Genomic DNA, 13,878 nt, shown 5'->3' on the forward strand with positions numbered 1-13,878 from the left:
TTTTTTAATGCTTCGCTGGAATTTCCACTTATCTTTTTTTAGTAAGTTCACAGCACAATAATAGCCTGAGAATCGTCAAGCATTTTTTTTTTTTTTTTGGAAATGAAGCAAAGTTAGCGTGGCGCACACACAATGACTCGATTTAAAGAGGAAGGCCAAGACTTGTTCAGCTGTGATTTTATACTGTAATGACACCACAGGGTTTTGCTTCATAATCAAAACCCTTTAAAGTCTGCATCGCTTCGGGCTTAGTGTCTGTGGCAAGGTTAACTGAAATCCACAGCAAGGATAACTGCTATCCTAAAGCAGATTGTAACAGCGGGAAACGTCGCAACACTATTTAAAAGGATTTTAAATAAGCAGATTTTATTTTAACACTACACTAATGCATCACAGCAGAAAATGATACAATAGGCTCTCTAGAAATAGACATAATGCGTTTTCCCCTGATCTGTGCTATTTAATCTAATGAATACACCATAGAACATCCTTCTGTTAAGAAGAAAAGGACATGGGGAAAAAAAAAAAAAAGAGTTTTCTTTCTAACCAAGCGCAGACAGCTTCTTTTTTTTTTCTGCCTGGCCTTCTGGAAACGCTGACTCGGCAATATGACGTCTACAGGTCACTGTACTTTGGCTATCTCAGCCATGAATACCAATGTGAGGACTAGACGAAATATCAAGATTTCACCCTAAGATTCATATCACTAGTAAAGACTTTTTTTTTTTTTCAATGCGCCTCTGGTGTACGTATGTTCTTGGCTGTGGGATAAAAGGCAAAAATTGTTCAGAACCCCGTATCCCCCCCCCCCCCCCCCCGGCTATGGGTAAAATATGATAAATTGACAGATATAATTATATAAAAAAAAACCTCAAAACTCAGGAAATGGTTTTCATGTTAAGTGCAGTACCCCAAAAATATCATTAGTATTCCAATCAAAGAATTATTCATAAAGTAACAAAAATAATACTAACAGAGCACTCAAATAATACCGTTATGTTCTTCCAAAGTAATCCCAACATAGAGCGTTAATAAAAGTAGTGTAAAGTGCTTAAATATGAAAATAATATAGTTCTAAAATATATTCCCATCGTCCTCTATCTATCTATCTATTATCTATCTATCTATCTATCTATCTATCTATCTATTATCTATCTATCTATCTATCTATCTATTATCTATCTATCTATCTATCTATCTATCTATCTATCTATCTATCTATTATCTATCTATCTATTATCTATCTATCTATCTATCTATCTATCTATCTATTATCTATCTATCATCTATCTATCTATTATCTATCTATCTATCTATTATCTATCTATCCTATCTATCTATCTATCTATCTATCTATCTATCTATCTATCTATCTATCTATCTATCTATCATCTATTATCTATCTATCTATCTATCTATCTATCTATCTATCTATCTATCTATCTATCTATCATCTATCTATCTATCTATCTATCTATCTATCTATCTATCTATCTATCTATCTATCATCTATCATCTATCTATCTATCTATCTATCTATCTATCTATCTATCTATCTATCTATCTATCTATCATCTATTATCTATCTATCTATTATCTATCTATCTATTATCTATCTATCTATTATCTATCTATCATCTATCTATCTATCTATTATCTATCTATCTATTATCTATCTATCTATCATCTATTATCTATCTATCTATTATCTATCTATCTATTATCTATCTATCTATTATCTATCTATCTATTATCTATCTATCTATTATTTATCTATCTATCTATCTATCTATCTATCTATCTATCTATCATCTATTATCTATCTATCTATTATCTATCTATCTATTATCTATCTATCTATTATCTATCTATCTATTATTTATCTATCTATCTATCTATCTATCTATCTATCTATCTATCTATCTATCATCTATTATCTATCTATCTATTATCTATCTATCTATTATGTATCATCTATTATCTATCTATCTATTATCTATTATCTATCTATCTATCTATTATCTATCTATCTATCTATCTATCTATCTATCTATCTATCTATCTATCTATCTATCTATCTATCTATTATCTATCTATCTATCTATTATCTATCTATCTATTATCTAAGTAGAAAACAATCAGGCAGCACTCCAGTTCAAGAAAAATTGTGGACTTTAATCCAGCACGGCTGCCTGTTTTGTTTTTTTCTCTCTGCCTGAGAGAGGGACTAGAGGAGAACTAAAAGCACCAAGCACCCAGAGAATAGCGCAGTAGGAAGGCCTCCAACCCCACCTGGCTAGGTGGACTCTGAATTGCTTCCAGGCTGCCCGGATCTCCATCACCAGCTGTGACTTGTGCCCCGGACTGCACCTGCAACCTGGAAATAAAGATAAAGGAAACTGCAACCCTTGTGTCCTCTAGTTATGCCTGGATCCTCAGTCCTGCACCCCAATGTCACAGTCCCTTACAATACTGAACCGGTAGCCCTGGGGCCCCACTCCACTTGTGGGGAGCAGAACCATTCCAGCTGCATCACCATCGGCCCCAGCGGTCCCATCGGCCATTTATAGTAGAACTCCATAGGTGGCGTCATGTACAATCCCTTATGAACTTCCCCTTTTCAAACCTTATTCTCATCATCACTCATCTTTCATCATTTAATACCCCCTTTTCACTGCTCAGCCAGAGCCACTAACCGGGTTCACTGCTGCCGTGACCACCCCTTTAAGAACCGTCCGACCCTGTTCCGAGTGCTCCACAGCCCCTTCCGAGTGTTGCATCTCTATCTATGTATTTATCTATCTCATATCTATCTATTATCTATCTATGTATTTATCTATCTCATATCTATCTATTATCTATCTATCTATCTATCTATCTATCTATCTATCTATCTATCTATCTATCTATCTATCTATCTATCTATCCATTATCTATCTATTATCTATCTATTATCTATCTATCTATCTATCTATCTATCTATCTATCTATCTATCTATCTATCTATCTATCTATATATTATCTATTTATTATCTATTTATTATCTATCTATATCTATCTATCTATATATTATCTATCTATTATCTATCTATCTATCTAGGACCTTTTTGCTTATTTTTGTAAGCCAAGATATTGTTTTTAAAGCTATTCTTTTGGTGAACATGCAACATTTTGATTGATTCTTATTTCATTTTTTTTGTAATATGCTTACTGACCAAAAAAGGCATTTTTTTAACCCCTTCCCGACCCATGACGCCACGTAGGCGTCATGAAAGTCGGTGCCATTCCGACCCATGACGCCTATGCGGCGTCATGGAAAGATCGCGTCCCTGCAGATCGGGTGAAAGGGTTAACTCCCATTTCACCCGATCTGCAGGGACAGGGGGAGTGGTAGTTTAGCCCAGGGGGGGTGGCTTCACCCCCTCGTGGCTACGATCGCTCTGATTGGCTGTTGAAAGTGAAACTGCCAATCAGAGCGATTTGTAATATTTCACCCATTATAACTGGTGAAATATTACAATCCAGCCATGGCCGATGCTAAAATATCATCGGCCATGGCTGGAAATACTAGTGTGCCCCCACCCCACCCCACCGATCACCCCCCCAGCCCCCCGATCTGGCCGGTACACTGCTCCGGCTCCCCTCCGCCCTGTGCTCCGCTCCCCCCCGTGCTCGTGTCCGCTCCCCCCGTGCTCCAATCACCCCCCCGTGCTCCAATCACCCCCCCTGCACTCCGATCCACCCCCCCGTGCTCCGTTCCACCCCCCCGTGCTCCGTTCCAGCCCCTCCGTGCTCCGTTCCACGCCCCCCGTGCTCCGTTCCACCCCTCCCGCGCTCCGATTCCCCCCCCCGTGCTCCGATCCCCCCCCCGTGGTCCCCCCACACCCTATCATACTTACCGATCCAGCCGTGGTCCCGTCCGTCTTCTCCCGGGCGCCGCCATCTTCCAAAATGGCGGGCGCATGCGCAGTGCGCCCGCCGAATCTGCCGGCCGGCAGATTCGTTCCAAAGTGCATTTTGATCACTGAGATAGATTATATCTCAGTGATCAAAATAAAAAAAATAATAAATGACCCCCCCCCCCTTTGTCACCCCCATAGGTAGGGACAATAAAAAAATAAAGAAATTTTTTTTTTCCACTAATGTTAGAATAGGGGTAGGGCTAGGGTTAGGGCTAGGGTTAGGGTTAGGGGTAGGGTTAGGGGTAGGGTTAGGGGTAGGGGTAGGGTTAGGGCTAGGGTTAGGGTTAGGGGTAGGGTTAGGGTTAGGGGTAGGGCTAGGGGTAGGGCTAGGGTTAGGGTTTCAGTATGTGCACACGTATTCTGGTCCTCTGCGGATTTTTCCGCTGCGGATTTGATAAATCCGCAGTGCTAAACCGCTGCGGATTTATGGCGGATTTACCGCGTTTTTTTCTGCGCATTTCAATGCGGTTTTACAACTGCGATTTTCTATTGGAGCAGTTGTAAAACCGCTGCGGAATCCGCAGAAAGAAGTGACATGCTGCGGAATGTAAACCGCTGCGTTTCCGTGCAGTTTTTCCGCAGCATGTGTACAGCGATTTTTGTTTCCCTTAGGTTTACATTGAACTGTAAACTCATGGGAAACTGCTGCGGATCCGCAGCGTTTTCCGCAGCGTGTGCACATACCTTTAGAATTAGGCTATGTGCACACGGTGCGGATTGGCCGCTGCAGATTCGCAGCAGTGTTCCATCAGGTTTACAGTACCATGTAAACATATGAAAAACCAAATCCGCTGTGCCCATGGTGCGGAAAATACCGCGCGGAAACGCTGCGTTGTATTTTCCGCAGCATGTCAATTCTTTGTGCGGATTCCGCAGCGTTTTACACCTGTGCCTCAATAGGAATCCGCAGGTGAAATGCGCACAAAAAACACTGGAAATCCGCGGAAAATCCGCAGGTAAAACACAGTGCCTTTTACCCGCAGATTTTTCAAAAATGGTGCGGAAATATCTCACACGAATCCGCAACGTGGGCACATAGCCTTAGGGTTAGGGTTGGAATTAGGGTTGTGGTTATGGTTAGGGGTGTGTTGGGGTTAGGGTTGTGGTTAGGGGTGTGTTGCGGTTAGGGTTGTGTTTAGGGTTATGGCGACAGTTGGGATTAGGGTTAGGGGTGTGTTGGGGTTAGTGTTGGAGTTAGAATTGAGGGGTTACCACTGTTTAGGCACATCAGGGGTCTCCAAACGCAACATGGCGCCACCATTGATTCCAGCCAATCTCGTATTCAAAAAGTCAAATGGTGCTCCCTCACTTCCGAGCCCTGACGTGTGCCCAAACAGTGGTTTACCCCCACATATGGGGTACCAGCATACTCAGGACAAACTGCGCAACAATTACTGGGGTCCAATTTCTCCTGTTACCCTTGTGAATCTAAAAAAATGCTTGCTAAAACATAATTTTTGAGGAAAGAAAAATGATTTTTTATTTTCACGGCTCTGCGTTGTAAACGTCTGTGAAGCACTTGGGGGTTCAAAGTGCTCACCACATATCTAGATAAGTTCCTTGGGGGGTCTATTTTCTAAAATGGGGTCACTTGTGGGGGGTTTCTACTGTTTAGGCACACCAGGGGCTCTGCAAACGCAACGTGACACCCGCAGACCATTCCATCAAAGTCTGCATTTCAAAAGTCACTACTTCCCTTCTGAGCCCCGACGTGTGCCCAAACAGTGGTTTACCCCCACATATGGGGTATCAGCGTACTCAGGAGAAACTGGACAACAACTTTTGGGGTCCAATTTCTCCTGTAACCCTTGGGAAAATAAAAAATTCTGGGCTAAATAATTATTTTTGAGGAAAGAAAACGTATTTATTATTTTCACGGCTCTGCATTATAAACTTCTATGAAGCACTTGGGGGTTCAAAGTGCTCACCACACATCTAGATAAGTTCCTTTCAGGGTCTAGTTTCCAAAATGGGGTCACTTGTGGGGGGTTTCTACTGTTTAGGCACATCAGGGGCTCTGCAAACGCAACGTGACGCCCGCAGAGCATTCCATCAAAGTCTGCATTTCAAAACGTCACTACTTCAATTCCAAGCCCCGGCATGTGCCCAAACAGTAGTTTACCCCCACATATGGGGTATCACCGTACTCAGGAGAAACTGGACAACAAATATTGGGGTCAAATTTCTCCTGTTACCCTTGGGAAAATTAAAAAATTCTGGGCTAAATAATTATTTTTGAGGAAAGAAAACGTATTTATTATTTTCACGGCTCTGCATTATAAACTTCTATGAAGCACTTGGGGGTTCAAAGTGCTCACCACACATCTAGATAAGTTCCTTTCGGGGTCTAGTTTCCAAAATGGGGTCACTTGTGGGGGGTTTCTACTGTTTAGGCACATCAGGGGCTCTGCAAACGCAACGTGACGCCCGCAGAGCATTCCATCAAAGTCTGCATTTCAAAACGTCACTACTTCAATTCCAAGCCCCGGCATGTGCCCAAACAGTAGTTTACCCCCACATATGGGGTATCACCGTACTCAGGAGAAACTGGACAACAAATATTGGGGTCAAATTTCTCCTGTTACCCTTGGGAAAATTAAAAAATTCTGGGCTAAATAATTATTTTTGAGGAAAGAAAACGTATTTATTATTTTCACGGCTCTGCATTATAAACTTCTATGAAGCACTTGGGAGTTCAAAGTGCTCACCACACATCTAGATAAGTTCCTTTGGGGGTCTAGTTTCCAAAATGGGGTCACTTGTGGGGGGTTTCTACTGTTAAGCCACATCAGGGGCTCTGCAAACGCAACGTGACGCCCACAGAGCATTCCATCAAAGTCTGCATTTCAAAACGTCACTACTTCACTTCCGAGCCCCGGCATGTGCCCAAACAGTGATTTACCCCCACATATGGGGTATCAGCGTACTCAGGAGAAACTGGACAACAACTTTTGGGGTCAAATTTCTCCTGTTACCCTTGGGAAAATAAAAAATTGCAGGCTAAAAGATCATTTTTGAGAAAATAATTTTTTTTTTTTATTTTCATGGCTCTGCGTTATAAACTTCTGTGAAGCACTTGGGGGTTCAAAGTCCTCACCACACATCTAGATTAGTTCCTTTGGGGGTCTAGTTTCTAAAATGGTGTCATTTCTGGGGGATCTCCAATGTTTAGGCACACAGGGGCTCTCCAAACGTGACATGGTGTCCGCTAATGATTTGAGCTAATTTTCCATTTAAAAAGCCAAATGGCGTGCCATCCCTTCCGAGCCCTGCCGTGCGCCCAAACAGTGGTTTACCCCCACATATGGGGTATCAGCGTACTCAGGACAAACTGGACAACAATATTTGGGGTCCAATTTCTCCTATTATCCTTGGCAAAATAGGAAATTCCAGGCTAAACAATCATTTTTGAGGAAAGAAAAATTATTTTTTATTTTCATGGCTCTGCGTTATAAACTTCTGTGAAGCACCTGGGGGTTTAAAGTGCTCAATATGCATCTAGATAAGTTCCTTGGGGGGTCTAGTTTCCAAAATGGGGTCACTTGTGGGGGAGCTCCAATGTTTAGGCACACAGGGGCTCTCCAAACGCGACATGGTGTCCGCTAACAATTGGAGCTAATTTTCCATTCAAAAAGTCAAAAGGCGCGCCTTCCCTTCCGAGCCCTGCCGAGTGCCCAAACAGTGGTTTACCCCCACATATGAGGTATCGGCGTACTCGGGAGAAATTGCCCAACAAATTTTATGATCCATTTTATCCTACTGCCCATGTGAAAATGAAAAAATTGAGGCGAAAAGAATTTTTTTGTGAAAAAAAATTACTTTTTCATTTTTACAGATCAATTTGTGAAGCACCTGAGGGTTTAAAGTGCTCACTAGGCATCTAAATAAGTTCCTTGGGGGGTCTAGTTTCCAAAATGGGGTCACTTGTGGGGGAGCGCCAATGTTTAGGCACACAGGAGCTATCCAAACGCGACATGGTGTCCGCTAACGATGGAAATAATTTTTCATTCAAAAAGTCAAATGGCGCTCCTTCCCTTCCGAGCCTTACCATGTGCCCAAACAGTGGTTTACCCCCACATGTGAGGTATTGGTGTACTCAGGAGAAATTGCCCAACAAATTTTAGGATCCATTTTATCCTGTTGCCCATGTGAAAATGAAAAAATTGAGGCTAAAAGAATTTTTTTGTGGAAAAAAAGTACTTTTTCATTTTTACGGATCAATTTGTGAAGCACCTGGGGGTTCAAAGTGCTCACTATGCATCTAGATAAGTTCCTTGGGGCGTCTAGTTTCCAAAATGGGGTCACTTGTGGGGGAGCTCCAATTTTTAGGCACACGGGGGCTCTCCAAACGTGACTTGGTGTCCGCTAAAGAGTGCAGCCAATTTTTGATTCAAAAAGTCAAATGGCGCTCCTTCCCTTCCAAGCCCTGCCGTGCGCCAAAACAGTGGTTTACCCCCACATATGAGGTATCAGCGTACTCAGGACAAATTGGACAACAACTTTCGTGGTTCAGTTTCTCCTTTTACCATTGGGAAAATAAAAAAATTGTTGCTAAAAGATAATTTTTGTGACTAAAAAGTTAAATGTTCATTTTTTCCTTCCATGTTGCTTCTGCTGCTGTGAAGCACCTGAAGGGTTAATAAACTTCTTGAATGTGGTTTTGAGTACCTTGAGGGGTGCAGTTTTTAGAATGGTGTCACTTTTGGGTATTTTCAGCCATATAGACCCCTCAAACTGACTTCAAATGTGAGGTGGTCCCTAAAAAAAATGGTTTTGTAAATTTCGTTGTAAAAATGACAAATCGCTGGTCGAATTTTAACCCTTATAACTTCCTAACAAAAAAAAATTTTGTTTCCAAAATTGTGCTGATGTAAAGTATACATGTGGGAAATGTTATTTATTAACTATTTTGTGTCACATATCTCTCTGGTTTAACAGAATAAAAATTCAAAATGTGAAAATTGCGAAATTTTCAAAATTTTCGCCAAATTTCCGTGTTTATCACAAATAAATGCAGAATTTATTGACCTAAATTTACCACTAACATGAAGCCCAATATGTCACGAAAAAACAATCTCAGAACCGCTAGGATCCGTTGAAGCGTTCCTGAGTTATTACCTCATAAAGGGACACTGGTCAGAATTGCAAAAAACGGCAAGGTCTTTAAGGTCAAAATAGGCTGGGTCTTGAAGGGGTTAATGTTTAGGCTTCACAGAAATACTACAAGGCAGCTATGGGGGTTATTCCAAAGGCACCATCCTGGATCGTATACTCTAAATTCCGCTGTCAGAGATTTAGAGAGGCATTAAGGGGTTAACAGCAGAGGTTGGAGCTAATTTCAATCAGTGCTGTAACACAGCCAGCACCTGCCCTGTGTGAACCTGTCCCAGCTCCTGAGCCTGCTCCACACACTGTGCCCCTCCATGAGGTATATATCTGTCTCGGAGCATTAATTTAAAAGCCTGTAATTCATATCACAACCACTAGGTGGCCACACGCAGGTACAGTACAGACCAAAAGTTTGGACACACCTTCTCATTTAACGATTTTTCTGTATTTTCATTACTATGAAAATTGTACATTCACATTGTAGGCATCAAAACTATGAATTAACACATGTGGAATTATATACTTAACAAAAAAGTGTGAAATTATGTCTTATATTCTAGGTTCTTCAAAGTAGCCACATTTTGCTTTGATGACTGCTTTGCACACTCTTGGCATTCTCTTGATGAGCTTCAAGAGGTAGTCACCGGGAATGGTTTTCACTTCACAGGTGTGCCCTGTCAGGTTTAATAAGTGGGATTTCTTGCCTTATAAATGACGTTGGGACCATCAGTTGTGTTGTGCAGAAGTCTGGTGGATACACAGCTGATAGTCCTACTGAATAGACTGTTAGAATTTGTATTATGGCAAGAAAAAAGCAGCTAAGTAAAGAAAAACGAGTGGCCATCATTACTTTAAGAAACGAAGGTCAGTCAGTCCAAAAAATTGGGAAAACTTTGAAAGTGTCCCCAAGTGCAGTTGCAAAAACCATCAAGCCCTACAAAGAATCTGGCTCACATGAGGACCGCCCCAGGAAAGGAAGACCAAGAGTCACCTCTGCTTCTGAGGATAAGTTTATCCGAGTCACCAGCCTCAGAAATCGCAGGTTAACAGCAGCACAGATTAGAGACCAGGTCAATGCCACACAGAGTTCTAGCAGCAGACACATCTCTACAACAACTGTTAAGAGGAGACTTTGTGCAGCAGGCCTTCATAGTAAAATAGCTGCTACGAAACCACTGCTAAGGACAGGCAACAAGCAGAAGAGACTTGTTAGGGCTAAAGAACACAAGGAATGGACATTAGACCAGTGGAAATCTGTGCTTTGGTCTGATGAGTCCAAATTTGAGATCTTTGGTTCCAACCACCATGTCAGAAAAGGTGAACGGATGGACTTTACATGCCTGGTTCCCACCGTGAAGCATGGAGGAGGAGGTGTGATGATGTGGGGGTGCTTTGCTGGTGACACTGTTGAGGATTTATTCAAAATTGAAGGCATAATGAACCAGCATGGCTACCACAGCATCTTGCAGCGGCATGCTATTCCATCCGGTTTGTGTTTAGTTGGACCATCATTTATTTTTCAACAGGACAATGACCCCAAACACACCTCCAGGCTGTGTAAGGGCTATTTGACCAAGAAGGAGAGTGATGGGGTTGCTATACCAGATGACCTGGCCTCCACAGTCACCAGACCTGAACCCAATCGAGATGGTTTGGGGTGAGCTGGACCGCAGAGTGAAGGCAAAAGGGCCAACAAGTGCTAAGCATCTCTGGGAACTCCTTCAAGATTGTTGGAAGACCATTCCCGGTGACTACCTCTTGAAGATCATCAAGAGAATGCCAAGAGTGTGCAAAGCAGTCATCAAAGCAAAAGGTGGCTACTTTGAAGAACCTAGAATATAAGACAGAATTTCAGTTGTTTCACACTTTTTTGTTAAGTATATAATTCCACATGTGTTAATTCATAGTTTTGATGCCTTCAGTGTGAATGTACAATTTTCATAGTCATGAAACTACAGAAAAATCTTTAAATGAGAAGGTGTGTCCAAACTTTTGGTCTGTACTGTATATATAGCAGAAACAACTCCCGACAAAGTATCACAAAATCATATTTTTTTAAATAAGAGGTAGATGGATAGATATGAACGATAGACACTAGAAAAGCAGATAATACACCATATAGTAATTATGGAAAACAAGTAGATCAGCACAAATATTTTTTTTATTTTTTTAATTTTCAAATGTATTATTGGGTAAATATTCCCCAGGTAAAAGCCATGAAAAAAGTCAAAAATCATTTTCGTCTTCAACCAATCATTTTTTTTGGAAATTGAGATCAATAACGTTCTCCCAACAATAGCCTGAAATCAATAGGAGAGCCCATCATACAGTAATCTGAGTGTCCATAATCTGCTATACAATATCTCATACCCCTCCTTCCCTCCCCAGTGAAGCGCCCGTGGATCCATTTCTAAAATCGCCAGTGCTCATCTACTTTTTTCTAACATCTATATAAGATTGTGCTTGATTTTATGCAAATTAGGTAATCAAGCAAATGGCGAAGGGGTGGTGTCACTCGTAATAACCCAGGCAGCGACCATGAAGACAACACACTGTGTGTAATATCTTCATAATGCCAGACACTAAATGAGGGAGGACATTGAAGAGGTTTTTTTTTTCCTTGCAAAGGGCTTTAATTTACCATTGGTGATTGCTACTTTATGTTATTTCAGAAAAGTCACAATTATTAAAGTCTATTTAAAAATATAACTTTATAATAATAAAACTGACTCGTTTTCATTTGTTTTGATCTAATTGAAGTGTTGCCCTTTTTATTGTATTTAGATTGATAAGTAAGTAGATATTAGACATGACAAAATCGATTTTCAGTCAAATTTCATAAAATTCGCAGGTCCTGGCGATTTCAAACAATTTGCAGTTTGATACACCCAGATCGGCGCCATTTCATCAGCCAGTGAGTGGGTTAAAGACATCTGGTTCGCTTGTACGGGCTTCCTCACAGTTTCTTGCAGCTATCATATCACATGGTCTAACACAGTCAATCATGTAGGGCTAGCACAGCCACTATAAAAGATGAGGGCAGGGAAAGCAGCGGCAATTTTAGGGTTTCATATGCTATGGACAGGAGGTCAGAGTTTACAGCTCATCATTACACATGGAGATTGAATGGATAACTGCTCAAAAACATAGAAAATGGGTGGGATATTCTCAGTCTGTGATGATGATGATAATAAGAATAGATTCAAGTGATAGTGTAAGGATTCCGGACTTTCCTGGTGTCTGTTCGCCCTGATCCAAGATTGAGTCTTGGATCTCGCCCTGTCATGGAACTTCCTGTCTGTCCTGATTATTTAAGTCCGGGTCATGTGTTCTCCTGTGCCTGAGTATTTTGTGCTGCTGGCTCCTGAGCTTCTGCCAGTTTGCTGGTGAGCTCCCGGCTTCTTCTGCTCACTACTCGGTGGTCTGCCTTTCTCCATTCAGCTACCTCTCACCTCTGGAACTTCTGCGACGAGCTGCGCACCTGTGGAAGTGTCTTCTTTGTTTGCAAAACTTTTCCCAGTGTTGTGCCTCTTTGCACAACCACACCAGGTGAGCAAGATTCAAGTTGTGCTTGTCTCATCAAGAAAGATTTACTCATCTGCTACGCTTAGATAGCGCTCTCCCTCTTTTCCCCTCGTCCTCTCTTTCCCAGGACTCCATTCACACAACACATCATCTGTGAATTATTGGACTCCTACTAACAAGTACTGGCACACGTGTGATCAAGTTTTGCTGGACTTCCTCATTTAAAGTACTGTGTGCATTCGCACGATAACCTTATTGGACTTCCTTGTTTAAATATCTGTTCGCCTCTGTCTGCTGTGATTTACTTTATTGTGCTGAGGACCTTGTTACTACTGCAGGAATATCTGTATTATGCTCTGTTTGCTATTTACTACATAGAGCTGAAGACTTCGTTGCAATTGCAGAAATATCTGTGTCAATTCTGTTTACATTTCTGTTTCAAGTAAAAACATTCTTTGCTGCAACTTTGTTCTCGGACTGGCTTTATCCCTTGCTATTAGATTCCGTAGTACCCATATAATTATTACAGGAAACTCAAGCACCTTAGAACACATGACCCGGACTTAAAAATAATCAGGACAGACAGGAAGTTCCATGACAGGGCGAGATCCAAGACTCAATCTTGAATCAGGGCGACCAGGCACCAGGAAAGTCCAGAATCCTTACAGCTAGGGAGGTGCAGGAGCTTCAAAGTCTGACTGAAAGTGTGACTGAATTAATTCATACTGCAGTACATCACCTTATACAATACAATTCAATAGAAATAACAAAAATAGGCCATACAGTGCTATGAAACCTTAGAGTGTTACATATTTTTTTCTAAAACCACAACAACAAAATAATTTAAAGCTGAGCAATGCTGGAGATTTGTGGCAAATTGATTTAACACCAATCAAATTTTGGGGAACAATTCATCAAACCTGGTGGATTCCAATTTCAAAAGTTTTGATCATCTCTAGCAGATGTGAGATGGCTAGTTATCTAGATAGAAAAAGAAAACACAGCAACACTCTGTAGAAACCAAGATATATGCAAACACTGAATACATGAAATCTAAACTTTACTACTCAGAAAGATGTACTTACAAAAATGGAGGTTCTTAGAGCATAAATTGGCAAATTCATGTGTGCCCATCAAACATGGCAAGGTGACCTACCTCTGATGGGTCTTATCCTACTGTACATAAATTGACAAATTCATGTGTGCCCATGAACCACGACAAGGTGACCTACCTCTGATGGGTCCTATCCTACTGTACATAAATTGACAAATTCATGTGTGC

General features: G+C 41.2%; 1 protein-coding gene across 1 annotated transcript in view; it reads left to right on the forward strand.

Annotated features, from left to right (window-relative positions):
* The window catches only part of USH2A (usherin), an 824,795-nt gene that overhangs the window by 417,178 nt on the left and 393,739 nt on the right, over nt 1-13,878 (forward strand). The window lies entirely within an intron of this gene.

This window comes from Ranitomeya imitator, chromosome 5, assembly GCF_032444005.1.
Source record: "Ranitomeya imitator isolate aRanImi1 chromosome 5, aRanImi1.pri, whole genome shotgun sequence".
Lineage (NCBI taxonomy): Eukaryota > Metazoa > Chordata > Amphibia > Anura > Dendrobatidae > Ranitomeya > Ranitomeya imitator.